The sequence below is a fragment of the Rhipicephalus microplus genome, chromosome X (assembly GCF_043290135.1).
Source record: "Rhipicephalus microplus isolate Deutch F79 chromosome X, USDA_Rmic, whole genome shotgun sequence".
Classification (NCBI taxonomy): domain Eukaryota; kingdom Metazoa; phylum Arthropoda; class Arachnida; order Ixodida; family Ixodidae; genus Rhipicephalus; species Rhipicephalus microplus.
Window position 1 is genome coordinate 295,381,797 of NC_134710.1, and position 12,919 is coordinate 295,394,715.

Genomic DNA, 12,919 nt, shown 5'->3' on the forward strand with positions numbered 1-12,919 from the left:
TACCACCAACCTCGACCTTAAACTGATATGCTGTGGAAATTGCCAACACGGTGCAGAGTGTATGAGTAATTGAACAGCTTGACAAATGACAAAACAGACTTACGAAAGAGAACTTTTGTAAGTTCGTCCTTGCAATGGTTACTTTAATTGTGAAAATAAATGAAGAAAAACAATTCTGGCCACATACTATAGGCACTCAGATAAAACACTGAGCTACAACTTAACAAGCAGACGCGGTGGTCTAGGTATTTATAGTGCTTCACTGATAAATTGAAGGGCGGGGGATCGAATGCCGGCCCCGGCGGCCGCTTTTTGAAACAGTAATAATGCTGGAAGCCATAGTGCTTATATTTAGGGGTACATCAAACAACCCCATGCTGTTTACATTTTTAGAGCCTACCGCTACGGTATCTCTCATTAGTAGATATACCATTGTTTTAGGACGTAAAACTGCAACAATAAAATTATACTTTGTAATACTTAGACGTTGCGCAATAGCAAAATGATTCAATCGACGTGGGGTAACTTACAATCACTTCGCTAATTAGCACCCACACGTTAAATATGTTGCCAAAAAATAAAAATCAATGCATTGACGCAGTTGAGTTAGCGTAAAGAAGATGGACACAAAGACGAGGCATATTGGTATGTGGGGTCTAACGTCTCAAAACCACCATATGATTAAGAAAGACGCCGTATAGTGGAGGGCTCCAGGAATTTCGACCACCCGGGGTTCTTTTAGTGCACCCATATGTAGGCACACGGGCCTCAAGCTCTCTCGCCTCCATTGAAAATGCGGCCGCTGCAGCCGGGATTCAATCCCGCTACCTTTGGGTTAATATTGCTAGTTGGTGTCAGTTGAGCTTGATTAAAAGTGATCCGCTTGACAAGGCGTAAGATCGATACTAGTAATTGCAGATCTCTGGCAAATTCAGACATCGATAAATAGAAATTTACAACCCCCGTTGCCATGATCGCGTGGTTGTCGTTTCTTTGGGCTGGCCTCGTGGGTGCCGCAAAAAAAAGAACATAAAAAATTGGGCCATTTCCAGCCGAGAATGGCATTTTAGGGTTGCCCGCTACCCCCCCCCCCCCCCCCCAAAAAAAAAGATAGAAAGAACAAGGGAAAATGATCGTTAAGGTTTCACGTCTGAAAACCACGACATGATTATGGACGCCTTAGTGGAAGATTCTGGAAACTTCCACCATTTTTTTGTTCTTGAAGAGCACCTGCAGCTGTGCAAACGGGCCTCTAGCACTTCGCCTCCATCGAAATGCGGTCACACATGTCGGAATTCGATTCCGCGACCTTCATGTCAGCCGGAGACCGCCCTATAACCACAAAACCACCGTGGTGGGTAGAAACAAAGAGAGAGACAGAAATAAAGAAAGAGAGAAGGAAAGAAACACAGAGAGAAGGAATGAGAGACAGAAAAAAAGAAGAAAGAAAGAAGGAAATAAAGGAAGAAAGAAAGCAAGAAAGAAAAGAAAGAGAGAAAGAAAGAAAGAAAGAAAGAAAGAAAGAAAGAAAGAAAGAAAGAAAGAAAGAAAGAAAGAAAGAAAGAAAGAAAGAAAGAAAGAAAGAAAGAGAATATTTTACGGGTATCCTTGTTAAAATTATTTTATACCTTATTGGCCATTTATAAATAATTTAGTGTACTCATTAAGCTTAATACATCTAACATATCGGGTATGGGACACGAAGCTCACAGGAAAACACTTGGGTACTTTTTCTACTTAAGGATCCAACCTCGCGTGGAACAGGTTTCGACAGCGGCACACAATTAGTGCCCCATACCAAGCGATCCCAGTGTATCCGATAATTGTTTTCTAACCGTCCTCTCCGCATTACAGGCCATTGATATACCACGTTATACAATGAACTACTGTAAGAGTCAAGGTGTAACAAATGGTTTGAGATTGAGCCCGTGAGTTTTGCGCGCAATTGGGCGGAATTCCCAAAGGATAGTGACAGTAATATTACATCCACTCTCAAAATTAGTTCGAGCTTGTTTTTCCAAGTACAGATACTGCGTAAAGGCAATGGTTTGCTGGTTGTGGTGCTGAACCTGTAATAAGCAAAGCATGTTCCGTTTTGCCCAACAATGGAAAATATAACTACTGAAATAAATATCTGTAGATCGGACTATTGGTCGCTTACCTTTCTTCCTTAATTTTTTTCATTTTTTACAAGTGTGATTTACCGCCGGCCCACGACCTTCAAGAACGTGTACTAGATCACGATTCGCGACTATCTCTTCTGACGTAAAGTGTAAGCCTAAGAACCATTTCATTGCAAGCTTCCAAAGAAGCTTCTTTTTTTTCCAGAGCCTTGTTTGCCGTTGGCCGAAAGCGTTCGCGAATAATAAGTCCGGTATCCACCCTGACTGGCGATTTTGTTCCACCTACGTTGTACCTTTAAGCCATCTAAGAAATAAAAAAATGCTAAATACTAGTATTACTGCCTGCAATAACTACTAGTCAATGGGTCTTGAAGGTGAACCTGCTGATTTCTTAAACCGAATTCTCATACTGACTCATGTGTTTGTGCTCCCTAACTATGAACCAATGAAAGATTTTAGTTTTTGTAAACGCTGTAAGAAGGAGACGTTTACATACTATCATGTGTCCAGAGAGGGAGGGTAGCTCTCGGATAAGTATTCAAATTTATGTACAAAATTACTTGATTTATTTGAGCGTGAAAATGCTCTTAATCATATTCATATTTAAAATATCCAATCTGATGAAGCTTGTTGCTCTAAAACCCAAATAACTACCCTTGCATTGTATCCTATTTAGGAAGTCTCGCAACAGACTAAATAGGGCCTCATGATTCGTCAAATAATGATAACTTGCACCCAGCCCAAACTTTATATTTTCTTAGAGCCTAATTCTCTCTACAAAGCCCGTTCTTTATTTTTTTTCGTAACAACCACGACCGCGATAGCGGTCGCAATTTCGACGAACGCTATTAAACGGTCTCCGCTGGATAATTGCAGGCATGAGTGAAACGCCAAGTTTTTTTTGGCATTCGTTCCACGATGGTTACGCAAAAGCAATGCCTGAGGTTTTTTTCACGGCCTGGCATGATTGCTTGTTTCTTTTTCAGTTTATGTGTTATCATTACGATCGTTGACGATGCTAAACTGCGATATGCAAGAGGCCCAAGGCTGTGCCTAAGACCTTGTAATTTTGGTGCAATCGTTCCGTGCTTGTTTTTCTTGGCTCCTTTTTTTTGTTGTTGAATGTGTAACGCGATGCGACTGTGCTAAAAGCCTTTGAAGTTCCGCTGAAACACATTAAAGACGACTTCGCTAACTGAAGTTGCAAGTTTCTTTCCTAAGTTGCTTCGCCACGGTGTTCAGTCGCCGGCTGCAAACCAGCGATGACAGCCGTAGCACATCGGCATTGCTCACAGAGCTTTGGTGGCGGCACCCGGCAGTGTCTTTTGTTATTTTTTTTTTCGGTTGGTAGATAAGGGTCGCACACGCATAACACTGCGTAAACATTGCGAGAGAGTTTATTTTCGGACGTGAACAGAGCATTTGTCCTGACGTTTCACTCCCCTGGGGATTCTCACTAGCTGGTGCACCATCCTCCTATGAATTTATTACAGAGCGCAAAGTAAGGCTCGTAGGTAGCAGTTCATCTAGAAAAGAGTTTCTACTGCTCTAAAGAACAGAGAACTGCAGAATAAAATTACAGGAAATCAGAAACTTGCATGATCTAAACATCTAAATTATTTTCTGTGCGTATTCGAGGCCGTTGTCTTTAGGGATGCGTGGTGGTTGAGAAATGGTGCCACCTATTCAAGACAGGTTCGTAGTGTACGTTGTGCTTCCTGTAATGTCACAGAAGCACTTGATGCTTAACTTCACTTCGTTCAGAACTAAGTGAGCTGCTCTTTTCAAGGAGTTGCTGCCAGTAGTTCATACCACGAGCTACACTTGGTGACGTTGTTTTGACCCCCTTGCTTTCTGTTTTTTTTTTTTTGCGTAAGCAATCGTGTGGATACTCCAAAAAAAATCTTGCGCTGCCAACGCACTGTTTTGTATAAAACCAATGCGTGATGCGATCTTGTCCCGTGCATCAGTGGCGTAGCCAGGGGGTGGCACACCACGCCCATGCCCCCTCTCACCCCCAATTTTTTTTCACCATGGCAGGCACAGTGAAAAAAGGACCATTTTAAGTAGGTGCCTCCACTCGCCCTCGAAACGAGCTTCGGCCAACACCCCTGCCACGCATCGTATTGCGTAGGAGTGAAGCAACTTGTGTGCAACTTAACCGAGAGCTACGAGTCGATGCGTGCCCATTCGGGGAAGTCACGTGATAAGGGCACGTAAAGAGATGGTCTGCTTTTCAAGAATAGCAGTGTGTGCGCATGTCGCGGTTCAGTGCGCATCATAGGGTTCTAACCTGCGGTGGGTGCCAAGGCTCGGCAAGGCGATATAGACAGTGGAGTTTTGATCAACGTCTACATGGATGTGATTGAATGGCGTACCACAGCTTGCGGAACACGTGTTATGAGTAAGAAGACCAAATACTCTGCCGCAGCAAAAAAACAACAAAGCTTTTTCATCTTATTAGCGAAATAAAAAGCAATCATGAGGGCTGCGCAATACCACCATGTCCATCCACATTTATTTCTAAGGTGCTACCAACAATATATGTTAATGCTGGTTTTACGCCTTGTAGGTGGTATATCTGTAGAGCAGCCGCGACAACCGCGATTACAATGAAGGAAACAGCAGTAGCACAGATGACATCTCAGCAGTAATGACCGAAGCAGTCACGAAAGCCTTGAAAGGCATGCAATGAAGCGAACCTGCTGGTGGGCATAAGGTAACATCAGAACTGCTAAAAGACGGAGCACAGATTGTGTTAGGAAAATTGTCACCCTGTTTAGTAAGCGTTTCCTGACGTTGAAGGTACCAGAATACTAGAAGAATCCACGAGACAGCCGACATGGCGCATATATTTCGGGAGTGCGAGTGCGGTTCTCGCCGCCACTACTCGGACGAGCGTGAGTGTATCCCAGGACGACTGGCTGAGTGGTGGCGAGCCGCCATGCTCAACCCACGTGCAGTGAACCAAATCTGAGCTGTACAGCGAGCTAGGGCTATCGCCGAGGACATAGCACGATGCTCTGCGGACGACGGCTCTTGGAGGCTTGGCCCGGACCAGTGATTCCTCGTTGGATCTTTATTAAAGTTTATTACCTACTTCCTAACTTCATCTTAATTCATAAGAAATGGGATGACAAGAACTTGAATAATTACAGGTCAATCAGCGTGCTTTCCATTGTATACAAGCTATTCACAAAGGTAATTGCTAACGAAATTAAGACAATTGAATTCAATCAACCAAAGGAACAAGCACTATTTCGAACAGGCTACTCAACAATCGACCAGATTCACACTCTTAATCAAGTGACAGATAAATACTGAGAATACGCCCAACCACTCTGCATGGCCTTCATAAATTACGAGAAGGAATTTGATTTAGTAGAAATATCATCAGTCATGCAGAAACTATGGAATCAGGGTGCCGACAAAACATATACATAAAAACATCCTGGAAGAAATCTACAGAGGATTATCTGCCACCATATAGTGCTCTATGAAGAAAGCGACAGGGGGGAAGGACAGGAACAACAAGAGAGAAGGCAAGGAGGTTAACCAGGCACATGCCCAGTTTGCTACCTTACGAAAGGGGAATGGGAAGGGTAGTATAAGAACGAGAAAGAGAAATAAAAGAGAACGGAAAGAGACAAAAAAATGTCATTCAATGGGCTAACGCGTATACAGTGGTGGCACTACACAAAAATTACAGGCATTCTTATAGGTTCGTCGTTTTCAAAAACCACATGAGTGTTTTGACTGCGTTTTGAGCCGACGAAGAACCAGGATGGTGCTCCAGCCGCATCTGTACGGAGAGTGGCCGATCGTCAAATTGTCGCAATGCGTCAGAGAGTTTTTGTCTCTCATAAGCAAATCAATGGCACCGACATAGCAGACGGTTGATGTTTTCTTCGTTGCCGCAGACGTCGGATTCCGCACTGTCGGTCAATTCAATGAGGGTTCTATATGCTTTTGTGACGACAACCCCCGACCAAAGCCGACAGAGAATCAAAGCTTCACGTCGGCGAAGTCCAGACGAAGATCAAAGTTCCAGTTGAGGATTTATTTGGTAAAATTTCGTATGTCTTATGCTAGGGGTGTTCCACTCCAGCAGGCAGACTACGTGCCAGGTAACAAACTTGCCTTGCAGCGTCTAAGAAAGCGACAGAATATCAATAAACAAGGGTGTAAGACAAGGGGATATGATCTCCCCAACGCTCTTCACCGCGTGCTCACAAGGGGGTTTTTATAAGCCTATAAAGGGAAGAGTTTGGGGTAAAAGTTAATGGAGCGTAACTTAGTAACCTGCGATTCGCCGATGATATTGCATTGCTCGGGGGACAAACTGCAATTCATACTGACTTAAACAAGGAGACCAGAAGGGCAGGTCTTAAAATTAATTTGCAGTAAACGAAACAAATGTACAACAACTTTGGAAGTGAAGAGGGTTTCGCGATAGGCAGCATTGCACTTGAAGTTATAAAAGAGTACGTATACTTAGGACAGGTAGTAACCACGGAATCTAACCACGAGATTGAAGTAACTAGAAAAATAAGAATGGGGTGGAGCACATTCGGCAAGCTTTCTCAAATCATGACTGGTATAGATTGCCACTGCCCCTCAAGAGAAAAGTATACAACAGCTGCACCTTGCCGGTACACTTACCTACGGAGCAGAAACCTGGAGGGTTACAAAGAGTGCTCAGCTTAAATTAAGGAAGGTGCAGCGAGCGATGCAACAAAAAATACGTAACCTCAAGAGACAAAAAGAGAGCACAGTTGGTCAGGGAATAAACCTGGTTTAAGGTGATCATAGTTGGAATCAAGAAGAAATGGGCATGGACCCGTCACGGTGGTCTAGTGGCTAAGGCACTCGGCTGCTGATCTGCAGGTCGAGGGACCGAATCCCCGCTGCGGCGGCGGCATTTTCGATGGAGGCGAAAATGCTGTAGGTTCGTGTGCTCAGATTTAGGTGCGCGTTAAAGAACCCCAGGTGGTCGAAATTTCCGGAGCCCTCCACTACGGCGTTTCTCATAACCATGTGGGGGTTTTGAGATATCAAACCCCACATATCAATCAATCAGTCAGTAATGAACATGGGCCGGGCACGTAGCGCGTAAGCAGGATAACCGCTGGTCATAAAAGTAACTGACTGGATTCTCAAAGAAGACAAGCGGGTAAGGAAATACAGAAAGTTAGGTGGGCAAGTGAGATTAGAAAGTTTGCGGGTATAAAGTGGCAGCAGCAAGGACAAGACCGAGTTGACTGGCGGAACATGGGAGAAGCCTTTGTCCTGCAGTAGGTGTAGTCAGGCTGATGATGATTATGTGGTATGTCAGCGTTCCCCGCGCTTAAGCGTTCTGTCATAGTAGTAAATTTTTATCATGGAAACTGTGTGCGAGTCATCACATTACATCATATTCGATGCACATATTTAAACATGATTTAAGTCAAAGATAACTAAACTCCGCCGGTCCCATTGGTTTTCATTCCTCTGGGTGAAATCTTGAAGTAGTAATTATACTCTCAGATTTCGTTAGAGTTAGCTCTAAATGCAAATTCAAAACGAGGCGCCATTGCTCATAATAATGTGCCTGCTAACACGCCAGCTGCTTTTAATTAGGAACAAACCGCAGTTCGGCTGCTCGCACAATCATATATGATTGAATAATGTTTATAATAACCAACCAGGACAAGGAAAATGCCATGCTAAAAACCAGTCACGCCGAATATGATTGCTGTATTTGCTGTGTTGTTTGAAAAATGAGAAAGTTCGAAGAGACTGCGCAAGACTGAACACTCATCTTCTCTGGCATACATACTATGCGTAATATTATACTGGAAATGCCACAAGGCCGAACCGGCCACCGTCCCGTTTTTCTCAAGCCAGCAGCACGTTCTGCTTGGCACTTTCGGAAAGCTCCAGGTTATTCTACGTGGTCGTCATTTATTCATTAATAATTCGTTATTGGTTGATGTGTATCGTTATGTTTCAGAATGTTTATCTTGACGAAAAAACCCTGGCTAGGATTTCTCATCTCCTGCTGCACAGATGTAGTGGTAGCTGAATAGTGATTTCTGGGCGAGTACTCACTGATTAGGGCCCCTTTTACCACACTAGCTCCTTTTCGCGCAGTCAGGAGCGTTCGCTTACGCAGGCATGAATACGCTCGGTATATTTGCAAGAACACTATCCCCAATCTTATCATAACGCAAGTACCCCTGGTGTTGCATCTTGCATAAAGCTTGTTGCGCAATTATAGCGTTCGTTTCAAAGCACGGCTGGAAAGACGTAAAAACTTGCGCTGACATTCACCTTGAAAAAAATACGTGGGGGGAGGGGGAGAGCACATAAAAACACAACAAAATTGCGAGTACTTTTTAGTAGTGTGTTTCTGCTCTGTCACATTTCTAAAGACAAACGAATACTATTAACAGTTTCAAATTGTCGACTTCAATGAATGACAATAAACTGATACATCTGCCATTACAATTCAACCGTATACACTCATGCGCTGCTACACACACTTTTTAATACGATTTCCCTTCCCTTCTTCGCATAATAACTACGATGCGTTCAGAAGCGCAACAATACAAGGTTTAGCAAAATACGCGAGATATTTCCTGCCGTTTTCTTCGCCACCCGCTTTTCGTTACGTGAAATGACGCACGAATCGATTCGAGAAACTGCTTTTCTGCGCGTAACACCTGCTATACGTATGCGCACACTTCAAAGTCATTACTAAGACTAAGCGATAAGCACCCTTTCGTATAACCTCCCTGATTATACGGGCTAGCTGTTTTTCCCCAGAGCATTAGCGACAGACCGGCACGCGATAAAGCTTGTACCTATACGCAGGCGTTTCGCTTCCTTGACACGCGAACTCCACTGATGTCTCGGAACCAGTTCTATAAACATTTCTTCCTTATCGAAGTATTACGAGGCGTATGCTCGCCAAGCATGCAAATGGTGCTGAAAATTCGTTATAAAAAATAACATATAGTAAATTACGTTGCCTCTGCGCGTTGAAAAACACCAGGTGGGCAACGTTTCCGGAGACCTTTACAAAGAAATCTTGCATAATGATACCGTGGATTTGGGACATAAGAACTCATACAATAATAACACACACACACACACACACACACACACACACACACACACACATATATATATATATATATATATATATATATATATATATATATATATTATGAAGTCTTGGTCTGGATTACCTTTTATTAGGCCCGAGGAACCGGCAGCCGACAGCTACGATGAATGAGCCAAGATGATGATGCTACGCGACAACGATGAGGATGCATGAGCCACACATGATAATGATGATAATGTACCGGTGAAGAGGATGCGTATACTAAATGCCCACATCAATTCCCCCCACGTGAAAGCGGCCAGCCTGGCCGCGGCAAGTCAAGGGGACAAAGAACGTCGCATGAAGGGCTTCATACGGGAGACATGGACGACCTCTGTAGTTCGATAACGGCGATCTGCTGGGGCTACAAGTGGTGTCACGCGATAATTCACTGGTGAAGTCTCTTCAAGAACGGTGTACGGCCCAATAAACCGAGGCTGAAATTTGTCGCACAATATATATATATATATATATATATATATATATATATATATATATATATATATATATATATATATATATATATATATATATATATATATATATATATATATATATATATATATATATATATATATATATATATATATATGTATATATATGTATGTATGGGAAACAAGTGTATACTTAAGGGCTCGTTTTTCATGTTTTACACAATATTAATGAGTTCTAACAGACAAATATGTAAAGAAAGGTATAGGGGAAGTTTTTAGGCCAATTGTAGTGTAAATGAGAAGAAAGAAAGGTGGGTGAAAAGATAACTTGCCGTGGACAGGATCCGAACCTGCGACCTTCGAATAACACGTTCGATGCTCTACCACTGAGCTACCACGACAGCCATCCCCCCAGCGACTTTATTGGGTATCTATGTCAATTTAAACGTGGGAGTGTCAGTCAGCGCCACTAGTAGCCATGGCGACGAGTGTGGTACACTCCTTATGAGCCTGTTTGGCGTCACGTAGCACGGGAGCTTATTACTAATTGGCAGCTGACCAATAGTCCACCGTATACAACCTAGAGGCACCAAGTCTGCTAGTACGAGACCCTCGTTAATGAATAAGGGAAACAAGTGTATTCTTAAGGGCTCGTTTTTCGTGTTTTACACAATATTAATGAGATATAACAGACAATTATGCCAAGGAAGGTATAGGGGAAGTTACTAGGCCAATTGTAATGTAAATGAGAGGAAAGAAAAGTGGGCGAAAAGATAACTTGCCGTGGGCAGGATCCGAACCTGCGACCTCGGTTGACGTTATTTTCCTCTCTTTTACGGAATGACAACAAGAAGAGAAACTTGGAGTGCTCATTTACGGTCTTCCCCGCCGTTTTATTAAACACGCAGCATGAGAATGTTGTTGTGTATACGTACACTTGCGCCATTGTTTTGAGAAACAGAACAGTCTGTGATTTTCACGGTCAGTTCCGACGTTGAAACAAGAATATTTTTACAGCGTATGGCATAACATGACCGTATGCCGAGCTTACGTAAGTAGTCATAACATGAAAATCATGACATGTATGCCATGAATGTCATTATTTACATTTTGAGGTCTTGCTGCTCTTGCGTTGCTTTCGTTCACATGACAGATTGCAAAACTGATATGGTATGACATGACTTCACGTCGAACATAAGCGACAAATCCTAACTTACATATCTTGACATGATGTGTGTCATGGCTACGTGCTATGCTCATAGCGCGCTCAAGGCCGCTTCGTTAGCTTCACATATATCAAGTTGAAATCACGTGACGTAAATAGACAGCGAAGGTACATTACACGTCCAAACATGATAATCATGACATTCGCGTCATGTAAAACATGACTAAATGCTCCGTTCATAGCGTGCTCGTGGCCGTTTCGCTAGCTCCACATATGCCAAATTTGGTACCACGTGATGTCATTACACGACTAAGGTAAATGACACGTCCAAGCATGACAATCATGAGATGGAAGCCACCCATGTACGGCATAAATTACGTCCGCCTCGCAACGTTGTGGCTCCGCCGCGGTAGTCTTCTAGTGGCTAAGGTACTCGGCTGCTGACCCGCAGGTCGCGGCAACGAATCCCGGCTGCGGCGGCTGCATTTCCGATGGAGCCGGAATTGTTGTAGGCCCGTGTGCTTAGATTCGGATGCACGTTAAAGAACCCCAGGTGGTCGAAATTTTCGGAGCCCTTCACTACGGCATCTCTCATAATAATGTGGTGGTTTCGGGACGTCAAACCCCACATATCAATCAATCAATCGCAACATTGTGCTGATTTGAAATTGTCATATCGACCTTCATCAATCGTGCTTTGCATATCATCGATTTCCACTGTACGTGGGATCTGCCATTTTTTTTTCTATTTTTGACCAAGTTTCACCGGAAGTTTTGCATTTGACGTCATTTGAGGGAATGACGATATACTAACAATGGAGTAAATGCTGATGTGGCAATCTTTCACTCAAGCACTGCAGAGGTGGCCGCGTAGTTACAGCGTGCATGGAACTACAATCTAGGAGGAACTGCGTTCGATTTGCAGTGTCACCGAGCACTCTTTTTTAACAGATTGCCTGGCCTAAAATTACCCGTTGCGGCGGTTACTCATTTCTTGAGAAGGTGGCTTTTGCGCTCTCTTCTTTCACTCCCTTTTTGACCCAAAAGCACTGTGCCGAACTCCCTCTTGAATTGCAGAATTCAGAGTTCATATTTTTCCCCTCTATTCTCCGTTTTCGCAAGTGCCCATTGCCGAAACACCTGGTGTATTACTTTTCGCGTGTCTGTATATGCGACCGGGAGTCAGTCACCCCGATAATCGGAAAAAAACGTAGACATGCAGCGAGCTACTTGCTTGCGGCCAAGTTGACTGCCTTTTTCGGAACCCATTTTCGTGCTAATTTGGTGAGAATCATTACATTCAGCAGGGCATAAGGGCACGGAGAGATAGAGAATACACAAACAAAGTAATTACTTTGTGTCTTCTTTCTCGCTACCTGTCATGTTGCACGCTTCAATGTAATGCCGCTGTCAGTGGTTATAAAGAACTATAGCAGCAAATCGAGTTCTGCTGAAAGGTTTTTCGATCGTCCCAAGCGGGGCAGTATAATGGCTAATTGATTTGCGTCATAGAGAAATCGTCTGCTTTAGCTTACTACAAGAAATTTTTTAAACAGAACTTTATTTTTATCAACAGTTCCAGTACAGATGACAGGTGCATTGACAAAATCCATGTATTTAGCTTGACGAGGTTTGTGCTCTTAATAGTAACTGCCAAGAGGTATTACAATATGCAGAAATATCACACACATGTACAGCCACGAGCTTGTTTATTCTGACTAAAAACAATTAGGTGAAATCAACATATTCGACCACCGCAATGTGTGCAAGCAATGTCATATAGAGGAGCTGTCTTAAAGACTAATCTTTGCTGGTTGGTTCCATTTTCCCCAATTTGTTGCTCATGACTGTACATTTTCATCTAAAATAACTCCGTATGCACATATTTTGTATAAGTTTACATTTACTTTTATGCGGTAGAAAATAAATTGAAAAATATAATGGCTCAGCGGATAATACAAAAATTCAGCAGAATCATTATGAAAGTTACTGTAAAGGACAACAACGGCTTTTCATTCAACATACATACATACATACATACATACATACA

General features: G+C 43.0%; 1 non-coding gene across 1 annotated transcript; it reads right to left on the reverse strand.

Annotated features, from left to right (window-relative positions):
• Positions 1-10,033: 10,033 nt before the first annotated feature.
• On the reverse strand, positions 10,034-10,105 carry TRNAT-UGU (transfer RNA threonine (anticodon UGU)). The gene has a single exon. It is a non-coding gene; the product is annotated as a tRNA-Thr (tRNA).
• Between the last annotated feature and the right edge of the window lie 2,814 nt (positions 10,106-12,919).